Consider the following 17,786-nt stretch of genomic DNA (forward strand, 5'->3'; position numbering starts at 1 on the left):
GGAAATCTGGGAAAGCCTTTTGACCCACTCTCAGAATAAAGTTTTAAGTAACTGAAGGAAATAATAAATTTCAGTTAGCAATTAAAAAAAAGAAAGATTTAATTTTTTTCTAGTACAAGTTTATGGGCTCCCTGAAATCTATCCATGGACCCCAGATAAAGAACCATCCAGTGGGAGGAATCAAAGATGGCACCAAGGTTTGGATCACAGGGTGAATAGTGAATAGAGATGATCTCAGAAGCCAAGGAAGAAGAAAGTATCTAGAATGAAAGGGTACTTAACAAGTGTCAAATACTGCAAAAAGCATAAAAAGAAGATGGAAAGAAGCCATTAGTTTTAATGAGACAGGAACCACTTGAAAGAGCAGTTTTAGTTAAAGAGTAAGGATTTGGTGGAGTAGTACAAATTGAAAAGGGTACAAGAACATATGTGTGGACAGGAAGTTAAGAAGTAGAAATAGCAAAAACTATCTTTTCCAAAAGTTTGGTGCTGGAAGAATGATGAGATGTTATTTTAATGATACAGAAAAGTTGAGGGAATGATTTGGGATTTTGTTTTTCTACTTAAAGGTCATGGATACCTGATTATATTGTAAGCAAAATAGGTTGGAATGGCCAGAGACAAGAATTGAAGATGGTAAGAAGTTGGTGTAGAAGACTCCAGAATGGATAGAATTAAAGTATATATGGAAGCATTAACCTTGCCCATGAGGTAGATGTAGCTTTTCTTATAAAACAGAAGAGAATGGGTAACTAACTATAATGGGAAGTTTGGAGTAACAATTGAGGGCATCTCCTCATTAATGATCACAACATTTTCAGTGAACTATGAAGGTAAATCATCTGTTTTAAGCCCCTACTGAGTAAACACTGTTTGGTATTCAAGGCCCTTTCTCAAGCAAATACCACCATATCTTTTAAGCCTAATGTATGCTACATTATTATAACCATATTAGATTGTATATCGTCCTTCATCAAAACAAAATGCCTTCTACTTGGCTCTGTACCTTGACTCCTCAATTATTCTGACTAAAATTCATCATCATTCCCTGCTCTCAACCTGTTAAAATTCCTACACAAATTCAAATGATTAACTCAAATATCACCTTCTCCAAGAAACCTTTCCTGATATCCATAAACAGTAATGACTTCTCTATACTTACTTTATGTAACTTTTCCTTGGTCTCATTCACATTACATAGCTATTTCTATGTGTTATATTCCTTTATTAGAATCTAAGTGCTATGGAAAGGGTCTATGTCATATCTAAACTTTGCTTTGCACCAAGCACCTTGGAAAGTAGTTTCAGCACACAGCAGACACTTTAAAAATATTGGTTTTAAATTACACTGATGTCACAGAGGTTGTGATTTTTTTTAGGTTTGAAGATATGGGGACAGGTTTATGACAGGGGCTTGGGGAGTGAGAGGAAAAGGAATAGAATGGGACAGGACTTCTAAGTTTCAGTGAGGGCCCACATAGTTTATATAAATACAAATTTGTACTAGGTGAAATCTTTTTTTTTCTTTTGTTTACAAAACATGCATGGCTAATTTTTCAACACTGACCCCTGCAAAACCTTCTGTCCCAATTTTCCTCACCCATTCCCCTAGATCACAGGTATTCCAATACATGTTATATGTTATATGTTAAATCCAATATATGTATACATATTCATACAGTTATCTTGTTGCACAAGAAAAATTGGATCTAAAAAGAAAAAAACAAAAACAAAAACAAAAAAAACTTTAAAAAAACAGCAGGGGTGAATGCTGAAAATTATCTTTACATGTATTTTGAAAATGAAAGGTTATTATTTAAAAAAAAAACTGCCTCCAAGTTCACTCAGCAGTTTGGAAACAGAAACAGAGAAACCAGGTGACATAAAAGTGGAGTCTTGGATTTGCAATCTGGAAGACCCAAAGTTCAAACCCAGGTTTAAACATCTTACTTTAGACATTTAACTATGTGGCCCTGGGAAGTCAATTAACTCTACTCAACCATAGAGACAACAATATCATGTACTCTTGGGTTATTTGGAAGGATATATATATATATATATATATATATATATATATATATATATATATATATATATATATATATATATATATATATATATATATATATATATATATATATATATATATATATATATGAAGAGAGAGAGAGCATATATATATATATATGTATATATATATATGTATATTATATGCATATATATATTATATATATAAAGTAACTTTATAAATGCTTGTTGTTGTTGTTAACAAAGATTGAGGATTTACAAATTTGAAATGTAATAAATTTAGGGAGAGAAGAGATTTTAGAATAATACCTAACAAATCATAGAAATACCTGATAATGAAGTAAAAAATAAGTCTGAAGGCAAGGAAAGGCAGGATGGGGAGATGGGACTGGAAAAGTAGGAATGAGTCAGAGACCCAGAGGACAAAAACAAGATGTAATATGAGTGAGTAGGTGCGAAAAATAGAAGATCAAAAGATTGTGGTCAGAGAAGTGAATTTCAAAATTCAAAACTACTGATTTTATGGGAAATTAAAATCAAAGTGTAGCCTTAGATTCTATTTTCCATCAATATGTACTTGATATGGGGGTGTGGGGAAGAGGATAGTAGGATGTAGAGCTAGATGTCTTTGGCATTGATCAGAGTCCAACAACATGATACTAAATATCCATGGAAGAGGAATTTAGGATAGGGGAGCATGACATTATGCAATTTTATTGGAAAGAGTGATGTAAGGATGAGGGCAGGATAATCTTTAAATAGCAAAGGGAAGCAAGGAATATCCTGGTCCTGGGAGTGAGGAAGAGTGAAGGTATAAAGAGGCTGCCAATGGAGGTTTTCAGGAATATTGTATCTTCTGGGAGAGGGCCCGAAATCAGGAAGATTCATCTTCTTGAGCTCAAACTTGGTTTCAGATACTTCCTAGCTGAGTGATGTTTGATAAGACCCTTCACCCAATTACCTCAATTTCCTCATCTGTAAAATGAGCTAGAAAAGGAAATGATAAGCCACTCTAGAATGACAAGAAAACCCCAACTGAGATCATGAAGAGCTGGACATAATTGAAAATGACTCAATTTCTTCTGGGAAAAGAAGTTTCAGTCAAAATGAAGAACTGAAAGAAGCTTTTTGAGGAAAAGCTATAGGACAGGAATAGATTAAAGGAGTGTTTCTTGACACATATTGGCTGTCTGACTCTGGGCAAATCATTTAACTCCTAAGGCTCATATAAATTGAAGAGTTGCTATTTGAATTGGTAGAAAGAATTTCTTCTATTAGGAGTTTCCTACACAGATAAAAATCACAGGTCTGGATTCCTATATCCTATAAAAATGATCGATTGTAGTTACAAAGGGCACTCCTGAAAGGGCCAGGTAAGGGGCAGGTAAGATTGCAGTGGGCCTGGAGAAAAGCAGAATTAACTTGAATAGGAATAAACATTGGGGAAGAGGTTTTAAGGGCAGCATGAATCCATGGAAATATTAGAATTGTTGAAATTGCTTGACTGAGTTTTCTAGTGCTTAATAAATTATCTGTCCAAAAGAGTTTAAATTACAAGGATGGATTGGCAAGTGATAGGCCAACCAATCTGCAAATAGGCAGATTAGTATAGATTAAAATGTGCTATCTTGAAAAAAAAAGTGAAGCTAATAAAAAAAACCTCATGAGTTTTAATGAGTTCTAATGAAGTGAATTAAAAATAAGTAAGAAAATTTAAAGTATGGATTAATAGTTTTAATACAAACTAATAAAAAAAAAAACCTTAATGAAATAAAGAAAAGTAAAACTTTCATGAAATTAGTTGTTTAAACTGTTTTAATACCCTTTTTTGTGTTTTTTAAACCCTGGATGTAATTTCCACAGCTTTAGGGCAATCATTAACTGACAGGGGACTGGTCCTACATGGGAGCCTCACCATACATTCCTGCTATCATTTGAAAGAAAAGAGACATGACAGCTTATCCTTTTGTCTGGATCTTGCCCAAATTGATTTGGCAGGAGAGCTTCAGGTTTATTTTTCTAAAGGATTTGCTAATGGTCAACAAATAGAATGTACCTATTCCATTTAAAAGAGAGAAATGTAAAGCTCTGCATTTAAGTTTTGAAAAAAAATCAATTAATTGCACTTGTCAAGTATTGAAGAAGTCTGGCTTTAAAGCAGTTTATTTGACAAAGACTCGGATATTCCTGTTGACCAAAACCCTGATAATGGAACGACGCCAAATGGAACATGGCTGCAAAAAAAAAAAAAAAAAGTTAAAATAATCTAGTTCCATTGTTCTCTGCAATGGTCAGGCATACTTGGAATGCCATGCTCAATTTAAGACATTATATTTTAAGAATGGATCTAGAAGAAAGCATTCAGGATAGTGATGGTTTTAGAAGCTGTCTTGAATGGTTGAAGGACTTGCATATATTTAAGTTATTACACTAAAAGGACACCTTTAGTAGATTTCAAGAGGTCCCTGTGGTTCTGAGGTACTAACAGTGGATGTGAAGTCACAGCAAATGCTTTCAGATGCTGACTCTAACATTTATCTGTCCTGGGTCAGCCTTAGATAAGTGCTTAACTGTCCTGGGTATTTGCTGTTTTTTTTTTTTAATTTGAAAACTGAGGGAGCTATGTAACACACATATTATGTATACACAAATAAAAATGTATGTGTATACCTAATATATATTTATATATATAATATATGTAATATATATATATTATACACACAAATACACACACACACATACATATATATATATATATATATATATATATATACACACACACACATACACACACATATTCTCACTCTTTGTGTCTGTTTCTGTCTCTCTCCCCGCTAAATTCCTTTCCAAGTCTAATTCATCTAGTCTGATATCTGTCTTAAAAGATTTGAAAGGCTGCCATATGAAAGAAGTTGTTATATGGTGCTCCAGAAGATAGACCAATGGGTAGAAATGACAGACACTCAAATTTGGCTTCTTTATGTAATATGGCTGTCTCAATGTAGTTCACAGGGAGGTAAGAATAGACATCTATAGCATCTCCTCCCCCACCCCCCAATAATTTTCCGAAAAAGACTTTAATTTCCTGCCAGAGGTGGAAGAGGGAAGATAAGAAGCTGGCTACTCTACTATCCTGAGAGGGGGACGAAGAGGAAGAAAAGAAGGAAGAGGGGGAGGAGAAGGAGGAGGAAAAGGAGGAGGAGGAAGAGGAGAAGAGAGAGAGAGAGAGAGAGAGAGAGAGAGAGAGAGAGAGAGAGAGAGAGAGAGAGAGAGAGAGAGAGGGGTACTAGAATTAAAGCTAAATGTTGTCTTAAATATTCTAGGCAAAGTAATTGTTAGATTCAAACTCAATTCCTGATTGTTATAGCTTAATAGAAAAGGAGGGGACAGCTAAGCTTTATATCTAAGGCTTGCCCCTTTCCCCTCCAAATGCCAGTTCCTCAATGACTATACATAGCAAATATCAAATACTAACAAATGAAAAGTCTCATTTATCTAACACAATAGCAACACACATATATTAAAGAAAATTGCAAATGAGAAAACATATTAGACAATACAGAATGAAGGAGTCCTCACATTAGGAGTAAGACATTTCAGCTCAACCAAGAGAGAGAATTCTCTCTAGATCTCACCCAAGTGGAGATTCCCAGAAATCTTAAAACTAGTAAACTGGAGATGAGAATGTAATAGACTGCCAGCTCCTCTCATGTTGATTTTTCCTCAGAATCTTTCTCTCCCTTTAATGACCTAAAGAGAGTTTTGAATGACTATTTTTCTGCCTTAAAGTTGGAAGATAGTAGAACCCAACATCCCTTTTCTTTCTCATCACCACCAACTCTGACTCATACAGATTGGTTGAACAATTGTTCTCCATCAATAAGGAAAAAGTCCCATGCAATTGGCCCTTTGAGCTAAAAATTATATAAATATAGAAAAAAAAAATCCTAACAATGACAACTGTCCAAAAAGGAATACATCTGGAGTCAGAAAAGACTTAAATTTGAATCCTACTTCTAACAGTAGTAATTGGGTGACCCTAGATAATTAATTTCTCCAAGCTACATTTTTCTCATTCATAAAATGGGGTAATACCATCTCTATTTACCTTATTGTATCATTTTGAGGAACAAATGAGATAATGTGTATATCTTAAAGCACAGAATCTCAAGGATTAGAAGGGATCCCAGAGACCTAACTTATACATGAAAATAGTCCCCTACAATATATGTGGCAACAAATTATCCAACCTCTTCTTAACAACTTCCAAAGAGGGAAAGCCCACTGTGTCCCAAGGCAGTCCATTTCACTGTGGGGTAGTTCCAATGCTTAGGAAGTTTTTCGTTACATCAATGTTTTGTAAACTTTAAAGTGCGATGCAAATGTCAACAGTCTTTATAATTTATTAAAATAATGAAAACCTTGCTCCCCACAATCATAGGGACACCGTGTAGTACAATGGAAAAAGTTCTTGATTTGAAGTCAGCACACCTTGGTTCAAATCCAGTCTCTGATACTTGCTACCTGTGCAACCTCAGATGAATCATTTTACCTGTCTCCTCGCCTTAAAAAGGAGAAGGTTGGACTAGATGACCTTTTATATCTCTTTCAGTTATAGTCATAATCTTATGATGTTTTAAGAAGTAATTTTCTGGCCCTCAGTCTCCTCATCTGTAAAATGAAGGGATTGGACTAGATGATGTCTCAGGTCCTTCTGGGGAGCAAATCTATAACCCTTTGTGTTCATGAAGAGATGGTAAAGCTGTTTAAGAAGGGATTCTTGCTTTTGATGGAATGTTGGACTATCTGACCTCTCAGATCCCTTCCAACACTAAGATTCTATGATCTAGCTGATTCTTAACACACAAGTATATATAGAATTACATTACATTAAAGCTGAATTATAATTTTAGACATCTCTACTTCATTGCAAGTTTTATGAGCCTTTTTTGACATTTTCTTCATACATAACCTGTGATAACTTTTCTTAATTTATAGCTATAGGGAGATAAAAAATAAATAATCATTTTTATTAGGGGCTGTGAACATCCCAAAATCTATTTGTCCTTTTTATCCACTATTTATCTAATCTATCCTACCTATCATCTATCATCTCTCTGTTTTAACATGATGTATACACACATGTAGCACATACATTTGTAATCAATGTGTGTTCATACACAGATGTATATTTTATGTGGATAAGTATACACATACATGAAAAGATGTTAGATCCATTGTTCGCATTATTGTTTTGGATAGTTTTGGTGTAAAATTTGTTAGGGGAGAGGGAAAATATTTTGAACAGCAATGACTTTGCAACTCCACAAATGAAAGTATGTTTTCTTTTCCCCTTCGAATTCCTCTTGCTCATGAACTCATGTGTTTTTAGTGAGTTGAGGGATAATCTTTCATTTGTATGGGACAGCATAATCAACTGTCATGAAAATTACTGAGAAATCTCAAAGGAGTTGTAGGTAGTGGGAGATGTGTAAATTATATAGTTGTCAACTTTTTCCATTTTATCAGAGTATACTGTATTTCAGCAGAAAGCAATGTGATCTTTCTTTATTTCATCCTTTTTTTAAAAAAAAAATTCCAGCTCCCTCGTTATAAATTTTAAAATACAAGCAGGCTTGAAAATGGGTTGTGAGGAGAAAGCATCAACATAAACAAAAGGAAGATGGAGTAGCATTCTTGTCAGTCAAGCAGTGAGAACATGGCACAAATCTACATAGCATCTATATGTGGAAACACTGGCTGACATAGAAGTCTTTCTTAACTTAATGAGTATTTAAGAAATGAAAAAAAAATCCCTTTAAAGGACATATACATATAGTATATGTATACACACATATATTTACATTTGTTTTGTCTTTAACTCTGTGGAACAGTTATGGCATGGGGCATACTGACCATTCCCTTCTAGAACTAGAATTGCAGGGAATTCAGAGTAAAAGGTTAAGGAAATCAGTATCATATGCTAGAAATAGCATTTGTATTTTCTTTGAAAGTCCTGGCTTTGGTTTGAACACTTCTTTCCTGTTCACCTCAGTATAAATTTGAAAAAACCTTGAAAAATGGAATGGTCAGTGATGGATTTCATAATTTTCAGTCACACTTTGGAAAACCAACAACAACCAGTCAAACTCAACTGTAGCTCATGGAGCTGTAATGAAAACAAATGTCATTTTTCCCTTGGTAGTATCAAGAATGTTCACTGGGGAAAATTGTGAGAATATACTCTTAAATTTGGGAGTCTTTCCTTCAGAAGCATGGGGGAAAACTGGTATGTTTTTCCTTTAAAAAATACGCTCAAAATTATTTTTTGCCAAGTGATGCTAAATGGAAAATGGACAGTTGCTTCTAGGCACACTGGCTCCTTCATTCAATTTCCTGCCCTTGTTATCTTGCTGCAGTGTGTTCCTGGCATCCACTGGCAAGGTAACCATCGACCACTTTTCCATAAACAGTAGCATTTGTCAGCAGGTGAGAATAAAATTTTCTTTCACCTCAAGAAAGATGGCTAAACTGTAAATATATCTTTTTTCTCCTTCTGTCATAACTTGAATAACTGATCCTTAAATCTATGAATTCATACCGTAACTGCTTAGCATTGCTGCTGTTTTTTACCCTTTAGCTAGACACATGAATACTTAAGAGCATCTAATTTTTTTTTAATCAAGAGAGCTCTTCTAAAACAATAGGCACTTGTTCCTTTGAAATAACTGTCACATATGAATTTTCCAGTTAGGACATCTCATAAAGCCTCCATGTTAAAAAAAAAAAATCTACACATTTCTAATATGGATGTACAGCCTTGATTCCATACATATCTCTAATGACTAAACCATTCTTTTTCTGTGTTTGTGTGGAAGATGGAATGGAGGTAGAGGTAGGGAAGGGAGGATGCTTTTTGGACAATAGGCATGTAGAATATTGACAATAACAGGACATCTTGTTCTGTATTTTGTTTTAGCATGTGGGGGGAATAATAATTGTATTCAGACTTTAAATGGCTTGGGTTATGCAGTTCAGAGCACAAGCACCTGCAGCAAATTAATTTGTTGTAGCACATTAATTATCTCATAGCTTCTATTTAGGCTGCAGCTGTTGCTATTATGTTAATAATATTTTTTATCACCACTGTATACAACAGGTTATGGCAATAATAGAAATATCTCTTGGGTGGGTGGGTTCCTCCCTTGTTTTCAATTTTTCAGTGTGAGTAGAAAAAACTGAAATTTAGTCAAACAAGTCCCGAAGTGCCTTCTAATTTTCTTTTTTTTAACTGATTTGTAAGAGAATGGGCAACTGAAATTAGAAAAGAATAAGCCCAGATAAAGATGGCGCGTGCAGAATTTGTGAAAGCGAAAAAGAAGAAGAAGAAGAAGAAAAAGAAGCACACGGAACACCGCAGTGCTGGGGTGGTGAGTGTTCAGATGGGGGCGGGGAAAATGCTGCAGTTTTCATGAAATAATAAGGTGGAAAAAAAAAGGCATACAAAGAGTAGGTTTTTCATTGTTTGTAAAATATAAACACAGATGAATTCTGTCTTTGGTTTGTTCATGCTTTTCACTCTGCACAGCAGGGATGTTCTTAAGAAGTTGCCCTCTGCGAAATTTCACTAAATGGGAACCGTGGACCCTGCATGATGTGATTATAATCACACCAGCCACCCCTTTTACATAATTTTTTGTTTAAGATCCAGTAAGACTCCTTGTTTTTAAAATATAGAGACAAATAGCCATATAGATATGTGTATATGATGATTAGACGATGTGGTTTTTGTGTCCCTACAGTCAAGTGTGAGCTGAGACTAAAACCAGTGATATCTCTTCTACAAATCTCAATGGACTCAAAAAACAATATGAAAATTTTTAGCTGACAAGAACATGTCTGCTGCCTGCAGTCACTGCAATAGCTCACCATGTTGCCTACTAACCGAAAGATCAAAAATTATCGATTTCATGGCGCTGCGTGCTCGGGATAGAAAGGCTACTTTAAAATTTGCATTGTTTAAGAAATGAATTAAAAGAAAAGGATCATGTTTTTGGAACACTTTGGAATCTAAAAAATGGCTTGATGTTTTAATCTTATCAATGATTTACTATAATTCTATTATTTTTGGCAGCTGGAGTCCAGAAATGATTTTTTTTCGATGAATTTAGGATTTTGCCGCAGTATACATCTGCAGTCCCAGAATCCTCCGGTAAGATAATCCTTCTTGCGATGGGGAAACGCCTTTAACCTTTTCGTGAATGAAAACTCTGCAACCATTTTGAAATAAAAAGGGGGCCAGAATCATGATTTCTAAGGGATGGGGTGATATTTATGTTGCACTTTAGAAATACTCGAAAAACTTCACCATTTTGTGTTTTGTGTATCTTAGGTGATGTGTCCATTGCTCATCCTCTACTTTCAATGGTGGTCATAAATATTTACTCGTTGGGGCTGACTAGGACTGTTGTTTCAGTCTGCTGAAGTACTAGAGGCATGAAGCAATGAAATGTGCTGTTTTCTTTGTATGATTATAGAGCTGCCATTGCTATTGCCGCCATTACTGCAATCCCAGTTACCATCACCACCACTAGGATTCTATTTCGCTACACTGAAGACCAAATACAAGTTTTCACAGAAACTCTACATTGAATTTGTCTGGTGGATTCTTAGATTATTCCTGTGTATAAGTGTAGTCAATGGTCTACCCTTTGATAAAGGGTATTTACAACTACTTAGTCTGCTCAGCTGACTAATAAATCAAAATATTAAACTGAGCCTTGAGATGATGTATTGCAAATCAAAAGTCGCAATCCATACATAGCCCACTTGGTGATATGTTCAATGAAAAGCTTATCCTGATGCTTGCCTAATGTTTTCAGGTTTGCCATAAAGGACAAGGGCACTTTCAACAAGCAAATGTGGCCTTCTATTCCATGCAGACTCAGGTATTTATTGGCAAAGCCAGTATATGGTCTTTCCTTTGGTTTGAATCTTAGTAACCCTCTTCATTTAGATATTAAGGATGGAATGATTCCCGTATATCAAACAAGGGGACTTCTGCAGTTGAAGATACGAGAGAGAGAGAGAGAGAGAGAGAGAGAGAGAGAGAGAGAGAGAGAGAGAGAGAGAGAGAGAGGAGAGAGAGAGAGAGAGAGAGAGAGAGAGAGAGAGAGAGAGAGAGAGAGAGAGAGAGAGAGAGAGAGAGAGAGAGAGAGAGAGAGAGAGAGAGAGAGAGAGAGAGAGGTTATGCCTTGGTTGTTGCTACTGTTAATTTCTGATTCGATAATTCTTTCACCTGTTAGTCTGAGTAAATACTGAAATATGCACTAATTTAAGGTATACAATGTGACGAAAAAGATTTTTTTTAAAATACAGAAATGATATTAACTTCTATGGGATTTAACTAAGCTCAAAACGGGCCTTTGCTCATAATGTTGGCTGAATTAATGTTTATTTCTTTTATTTACAAAACAATCTGGTTATTTATTTGCCTACTAGTGATTAAAAGACACATGTTTTAGTAACAGAAAGCTTTACACTCATGTTCCACTATAACTACAGCTAGATAAGCCAATAATCAGATATTATGATGAGTAATGCCTCCATGGTGAAATCAGCTGGAGACATTTTTGGTTTCTATAAACACACCCTGAAATTCAGAACTTAATGGCTGCTGAAGATTCACAAATTGAATTAATTTCTGTCAAATATATAGGCATGGTTCTAGAACAGAAAATTGAGTAAAAATGAAACTCATGTATATTTCTGAAACAATTGTCCACAGCCAATAACAATAATATTTAATATCACTTATTTGACTGACTAATCTTATATTTCGACCCCTAATCTTCTCTCTAACATGATAAAAGTATCTGTCTTCATTCCACATACTATTCATCTCCTATTTTCAAGGAAGTAATTGGAACCGCTACTGTCAAATCCAGCTAGCTTGTTTTACTGTGATCATGAACAATGGTTCTTTCATAATTGGAGTTTGATTGAGATAAATAATCACTTACTTTGTCACTGCAATGTTTCTGATTTATATTAACAATCAGTATTTATTTATGTTCAAGAATTGAAGAGCATATTCCTGCAGCTGAATTAAAATACATAAAGTGCAGAAGCAGACCATCCATTTGTGCACCTCTTTGGAGAATAAAGTATAAATGTGTGGGTTTTTTAGCTTTTAAATGGCAATAAAAGAAAAGAAAGCCATCTCTTTCAATGTAATAGCTTAATGCACTTAGAAATGATAACATGAGAATGGCATGATGTCTTTAAAAAAATCACTTGGTATTTATTTAGTAATTTTTTAAATGTGCATGATTCATACAAATTATTCCTTATATGTATATTTAGTCTGGGATAAAGGATCAAAGATTTGAGAAAAGGATATCTGATTTATCTTAAATTGTCAGGAACTTTGCTGCTTAAAAAATTATAGAAGGTGATATATTTAATTTTGCTCCACTGGAACTATGACCAATTAAGTTTACCTCAATCTATATGATTCAAGCTTATCTTTTCTTTGGCACGTGTGATGTTATAAGAAAAATCTATAAAACTCTCCGCAAAGTCAGACATAGAAACAGGGAGAATATTATTGTACATGGGGAAATTTAAGTCATTATCTGACTATCATCTTTGGAGTTAGACTTTCTCCATTGCAGAAACATACATATGTTTGTCTGAATGGTATTTGACATAAAAAAAAAAAAGAGAGAGAGAGAGAGAGAGAGAATGTAACAAAATTGTCGTTAGTGCAGTCACAAAATAGATTTATATAAAAAACAAATCAGATCTGAAATACTCTGAAACTACAAAAAATATATCATGAATTAATCCCGAGAAAGTGAACAACTAGATTTCCAGGGTATTACCTATGTGCAAAGGCCCATTGTTTGTGAATGCATTAATTATAGCTTTGCATTCTATATTGCTACTAAGATAACTTTTGTTGCTTGTCTTTTCATTCTCTTCTTCATGTTTTAGATGGGGAAAAAAATCACAAGACAAAAGATTATGAAAATTCATTCTATCATATGATCCAGCTTTGACAAATACTTACATTATTAGATTACTAATGGATCTCCATTTTTCCCTTGGAAATGCCCCTAATTTCAGCCTGTCAAAACAAATTAAAGAAGATAGGTCTTTGTGTGTGTGTGTGGATGGATTAGTAGATTTTATTTGAAAATAAGTAGAGGTTGCATATTAGAAGAGAGGATATTTATAAACTACATACTTGAACTTCTTAGGCAAAAAGTATTCTAAAAATGTATATATACACACACCCACATCCCTAAACTCACAAATAAAGCCATAGATGTGATAATGAACAGCACAGTTGAACTAAAGTAAAAAAAAAAAAAAAAGAAAAAAAATTTATAGAATGATTATCAAGAAAACAAATATAATTCATAAATTAGTCCATGATCCTAAATTACGCTTTAATAGTAGGCATGCAATAAAGACATATTGAACTTAGATTTCTTGATTACTTAAACAATAATTCATACTTCTATAGTAAGAATAAAAAGCTGTTATTTTAAAGGAGTGCCTCACTAGGTTATACATATCTAGAAAAGAATACTTGTCTTCTCCAATCTTGGTTCCAGAGGCTGAAAGATGAAACATTTTTACTTTTCTCATAGATAAGAAATATTGTATTGGGAAAAGAATATTGTATTGTACTCTATATTATATGTCAGACATGATGCCCAATGGGTTTGTTGAACTTGGGTTTGACTTAAAAGGCTTTTTTGTTATTGTTGTTAAAAAGGGAGGTTTGGGGGATGGTTTTGGAAAATAACAATGTTATAGAAAAAAAATCATCAATAAACCATTAGAAAAAGAATATCTTATAGAAGTGCTTCAGATGAAGGGAACTCCACAGGATTTTCCCAAGAAAATCATCATTTTGTCAGGGAATATTAAATCTATCTATCTATTCAAATACACAGACACATAATTTCATCATTTATATATTATTATATATGTGTATATAGCTACACATATGTAATAGTCACATTAAATTGTGTTTGAATAATCACTTGATAAATTAGATCAATATGAGTATCCCAAATGACACTTCAGACCAATTAAAAATAATTCTTTGGCGTTTGAATGATCTATTTTGGTGTCAACACGGATACATTTCCCTAAAGGCGAAATGTATGCTTGACTTTGTGTTGTGATCAAACCACACCTGAAGGACCCAAATAGAGAAGAAGCCAGTTGTCCCTGAAGAAATCTTAACAACGTTTTGAGAGACTAGTGCCCACCTGGCTCGGCCAAGCAGGGAGAGGGCACGAGGCCCCAGCCTTTCTTTGTACCGGTATTCGGCTCCGGCCTTCCGAGTCCCACGGGAGGGAAGGAGGAACCCAACTTCTCTCCAACCACCTTCCGCGCTGCAGCAGCTCCCGGGGCAGGTAGATGCCGCCTTCCTCAGCCCTGCCTGGCCTGCACTGGAGGCTGGCTGAGGTACGTGCGCACACAGGACACAATGCTGGCTCAGGACGTAGGGTACGAATTCGGCCTGGGCACCCCTTTTCTTAGCCTCCTTGGAGCCCGAAGCGCTGCCCTCGGATGCTCCATCGCCTGGTGCACCGAGTTAGGATTCAGTAGCAGAGGAAGCGGGGTGCAAGGCCGGCCCGGCGACTGTGGAGCCAGGGCTGGAGGGGCGTCGGGGGTCGAGTTGGAATCACGTACTCCGCTCTATGCAACCCGGCTCCCTTGGCCGCACGCGAGCGGACGCAGCCGGGGGCGGGCTGGGGGCAGGCACCCCATCCTGGCAAACCGCGGGGGCTGAAGCAGGCAGGATGCGGGTCGGAAGCTGGAGACAGCCCAAGCATCCCGCAAGAGCTTGGACAGAGTCTCTCGGCTAAGCTACTCAAATACGTTTTTGTTGTTTTGTTTTTGTTTTTTCCATTCTGCAGACCGGCGGGTGGGGCAGGGTGGTGGAAAGTGCACTTTTAGGAAGGTTAGATCCTGGCCGAGCTAGAAAAAGAGAATAGACGGTGGGACTTGAGAGATGGGGTGGGGGCGCAGAGAAAAGTGAAGGGTGCCAGTACTTTCCTATGGAGAGAGAGGGAGAGAGGGAGAGAGAAAGAGAGAGGGAGAGAGGGAAAGAAGGAGAGAGGGAGAGAGAGAAAGAAGGAGAGAGGGAGAGAGAGAAAGAAGGAGAGAGGAAGAGAGAGAGAGAGAGAGAGAGAGAGAGAGAGAGAGAGAGAGAGAGAGAGAGAGAGAGAGAGAGAGAGAGTGAGAGAGAGACTTAAAAGACAACGATAACAATAAAGGACGGAAGAAAAAAAAAAGCTTAAAAGGAGAAGAACAAAAAGTTCATAAGGAAAGGAAGACAAAAAGAGAAAAAAAAGTTTAAAAGGAGAAGAGCAATAAAGAACGGGAGAAAGTTTAAAAGGAGATAAAGAAGAATAAAGGAAGAGAAGGAAAAGCTAATAGACAGGGACGAGGAAAAGAAATAGGGAGGAAGGAAGCAGTGTCGGGGCCCCGGGGCAGCTCCAGGAGGGCAGGAGATGTGCAGTCGGGGCCCCCGGGTCACCTCTCCGGCTCCCCAGTCTCCGGGCCTTCCTGCGCTCCGGCTGCTAAACTTCTCAGAACAGCTCCTGGGGGGGGCGGCGCTAGCGGGGACGCTCGAGGGGTGCCCGGGGCCGGAGCCCGGCTTTCCCCTGGCGCCCCCGGGCTGTTCGGAAGAGGTGCGGGGGTGCGGAGCGCACAGCACTCGGACGCCCGGTGCGCCCCCGGTGCCCGGGGCTAAAGTAGTAGTTTCCCTCCCCAGAACCCCGGGAACGCCGCGTCCCCGCGGGCCCCGCGGGGCCCAAGGCTCCGCGCCCGAGTACTGGAAGGCCGGAGACTGGCGGGCGTATTTATTTATTTCTTCTGAAAGTTAGACCTCGCGTGGAGAAGGGGGCGGGCCAGGGCCAGGAAGACCGGACGAGGAGGAGGGGAGCTGCAGAGGGTATTGGGTTTCCATTGTGTGCCGGGGTCCGCGCGAGTTGGTGGGGGGCAGGGACGGGGAGGAAGAAGACGGGGGGGGGGGGCGCAGTCACGCCACCGCTGCCCCTTTAAGGCCGCCCTCCCTCTGCTCCCCCTCTCCCTCCTCCCAGGAACTAGGCTCGGGCTCCCACCTCCAGAAGAGGCTCCGGCCTCATCACACCCCCGCCCCTTCCCCAGATCATTGCACCCCCACGCTGTGGACAGCGCGGGACTGAAGTCGCGGCCTCCGCCACCCCTTCCCAACGTCCCCCGAGGCTGGGGGTGTAGGCTAGCGGCGAGGCGGCTGTCCCGACCCCGCGGGCGTGCTCGGCGAGAGCCGCTCAGGGCCGTCTTCCGGCAGGCTCCGCCGCGGCTGGGCGTGGGGACTATTTTCCCCTCTCTGGTCCCCGCCCCTCCCCCTCCTCGCGCCCTCCCCCGCGCGCTGGAACGCTCCGCGCGGCGCCGGCGGCTGCTGCGGCTCGGCGGCAGGATACAGCGGTTCCTGCGCGCCGTATAAGAGCTCCTTGTGCGGCGCCATTTTAAGCCTCTCGGTCCGTGGCAGGAGGAGGATCCCGCGGAAGGCAGCCGGCGGAGGCGGAAGGCTGAGGGCGCTGGCGTTGAGGCGGCTCTCGGCATAGTCGAGCGAGCGGAGCGGAGCGCGGCGTAGTAGCGGCCAGAGCCCGGCGGCGAGAGGAGCCCGGCGGCGGGCGGCGGCCGTTCCCCTGAGGTGCTTGGACGCTCGCTCGTTCTCCGGATCGAAACTTCCTCGGAGGCGCGAGCCCCGAGTGTGAGGGCGGGGTGGGGTGGCCGGCGGGCCCGGCTCGGCCCGGCCCGGCTCCGGAGGCTGCGGTGGGCCTGGCCCCGGCGAGGGACGCAGGAATGGGGCCGCGGCCGGCCTGGAGGGCCCGCCGGGAACCGGGGGGAGGGGAACCCCGGGGCCGGCTCGGGGGCGCTCAGCTTCCCCTTGCTGCTGGGTCGAGTTGGGGCTTGCAAGAGGCGCGCCCCGGGGCGGGGGAAGGGGCTGGTGCTTCTCGAGGAGGGGGCAGGGACTGGTGGAGGAGAGGGGCACAGTCTGGGGGGTGCCTGAGGTTTCTAGGAGAGAGGGGCGCGCCACAGGGGGTTAGGGGTTTCTTGAGGAGAGAGGCACGCCATGGGGGGCGAGGGGCGCTCCACGGGGGGCAGGGGCTTCTAGAGCAGGGGACGCACCAGAGAAGGCTTCTAGAGGAGAGGGATACTCCTTGGAGGGGGGGGCAGGGGCTTCGGGAGGAGGGGCGCCCCACGGCAGGGGGTGTCCCGATGTCTCTGAGAAGTGGGAGAGTAGGGAATCTAAGTAGAGGGTCGTGCGAGGAGCACTTTGTGGGGAGAGGAATGCAGCCGTGCGCGGTGTGGAAGTAGGTTCCGCTCCTGGAGGAGAAAAAGCTCCCTAGTTCTGAGAACCGGGTACTCTTCGGTCTAGTTTGGGGGGTTCTTTTTGCTGGCAGCCCGTGGGGAAGAGAGAGAGCCTCTAATTCTCTCGGTCAGGGTTGGGTTCCCAGTCATTTTCCTTTCGGGTGTGTGTCCTTTACCGGACCGAGGAGAAAATCTTATTTTTTTTTATTTTTTAAAGAATAAAGATCTTCAGTTTGTGGTCTTTAAGTGCTATTGGGGTTCTGAGCTGCACTCCTCCCGGAGATGCTTTCTCTGCTACATCTGGCACTGGAACACGAAAACCGAGCAACTTTTAATCTGAGCCAAACTCAGAAACAGCCGAGATTTAC

The 17,786-nt window shown here is 39.8% G+C and overlaps 1 protein-coding gene across 4 annotated transcripts in view; it reads left to right on the top strand.

The window, feature by feature from the left end:
* Nucleotides 1–16,230: 16,230 nt before the first annotated feature.
* The window catches only part of CTNNB1 (catenin beta 1), a 36,069-nt gene continuing 34,513 nt past the window's right edge, over nucleotides 16,231–17,786 (top strand). For 2 of the 4 annotated variants that reach the window (XM_074272176.1, XM_074272177.1), the window contains exon 1: nucleotides 16,231–16,756. The gene's annotated coding sequence lies outside the window, so the exon portion shown is untranslated. The remainder of the gene's footprint in view (nucleotides 16,757–17,786) is intronic. The other 2 variants (XM_074272178.1, XM_074272179.1) reach the window with 1 other exon arrangement.

Source organism: Sminthopsis crassicaudata, chromosome 5 (genome assembly GCF_048593235.1).
Source record: "Sminthopsis crassicaudata isolate SCR6 chromosome 5, ASM4859323v1, whole genome shotgun sequence".
NCBI lineage: Eukaryota > Metazoa > Chordata > Mammalia > Dasyuromorphia > Dasyuridae > Sminthopsis > Sminthopsis crassicaudata.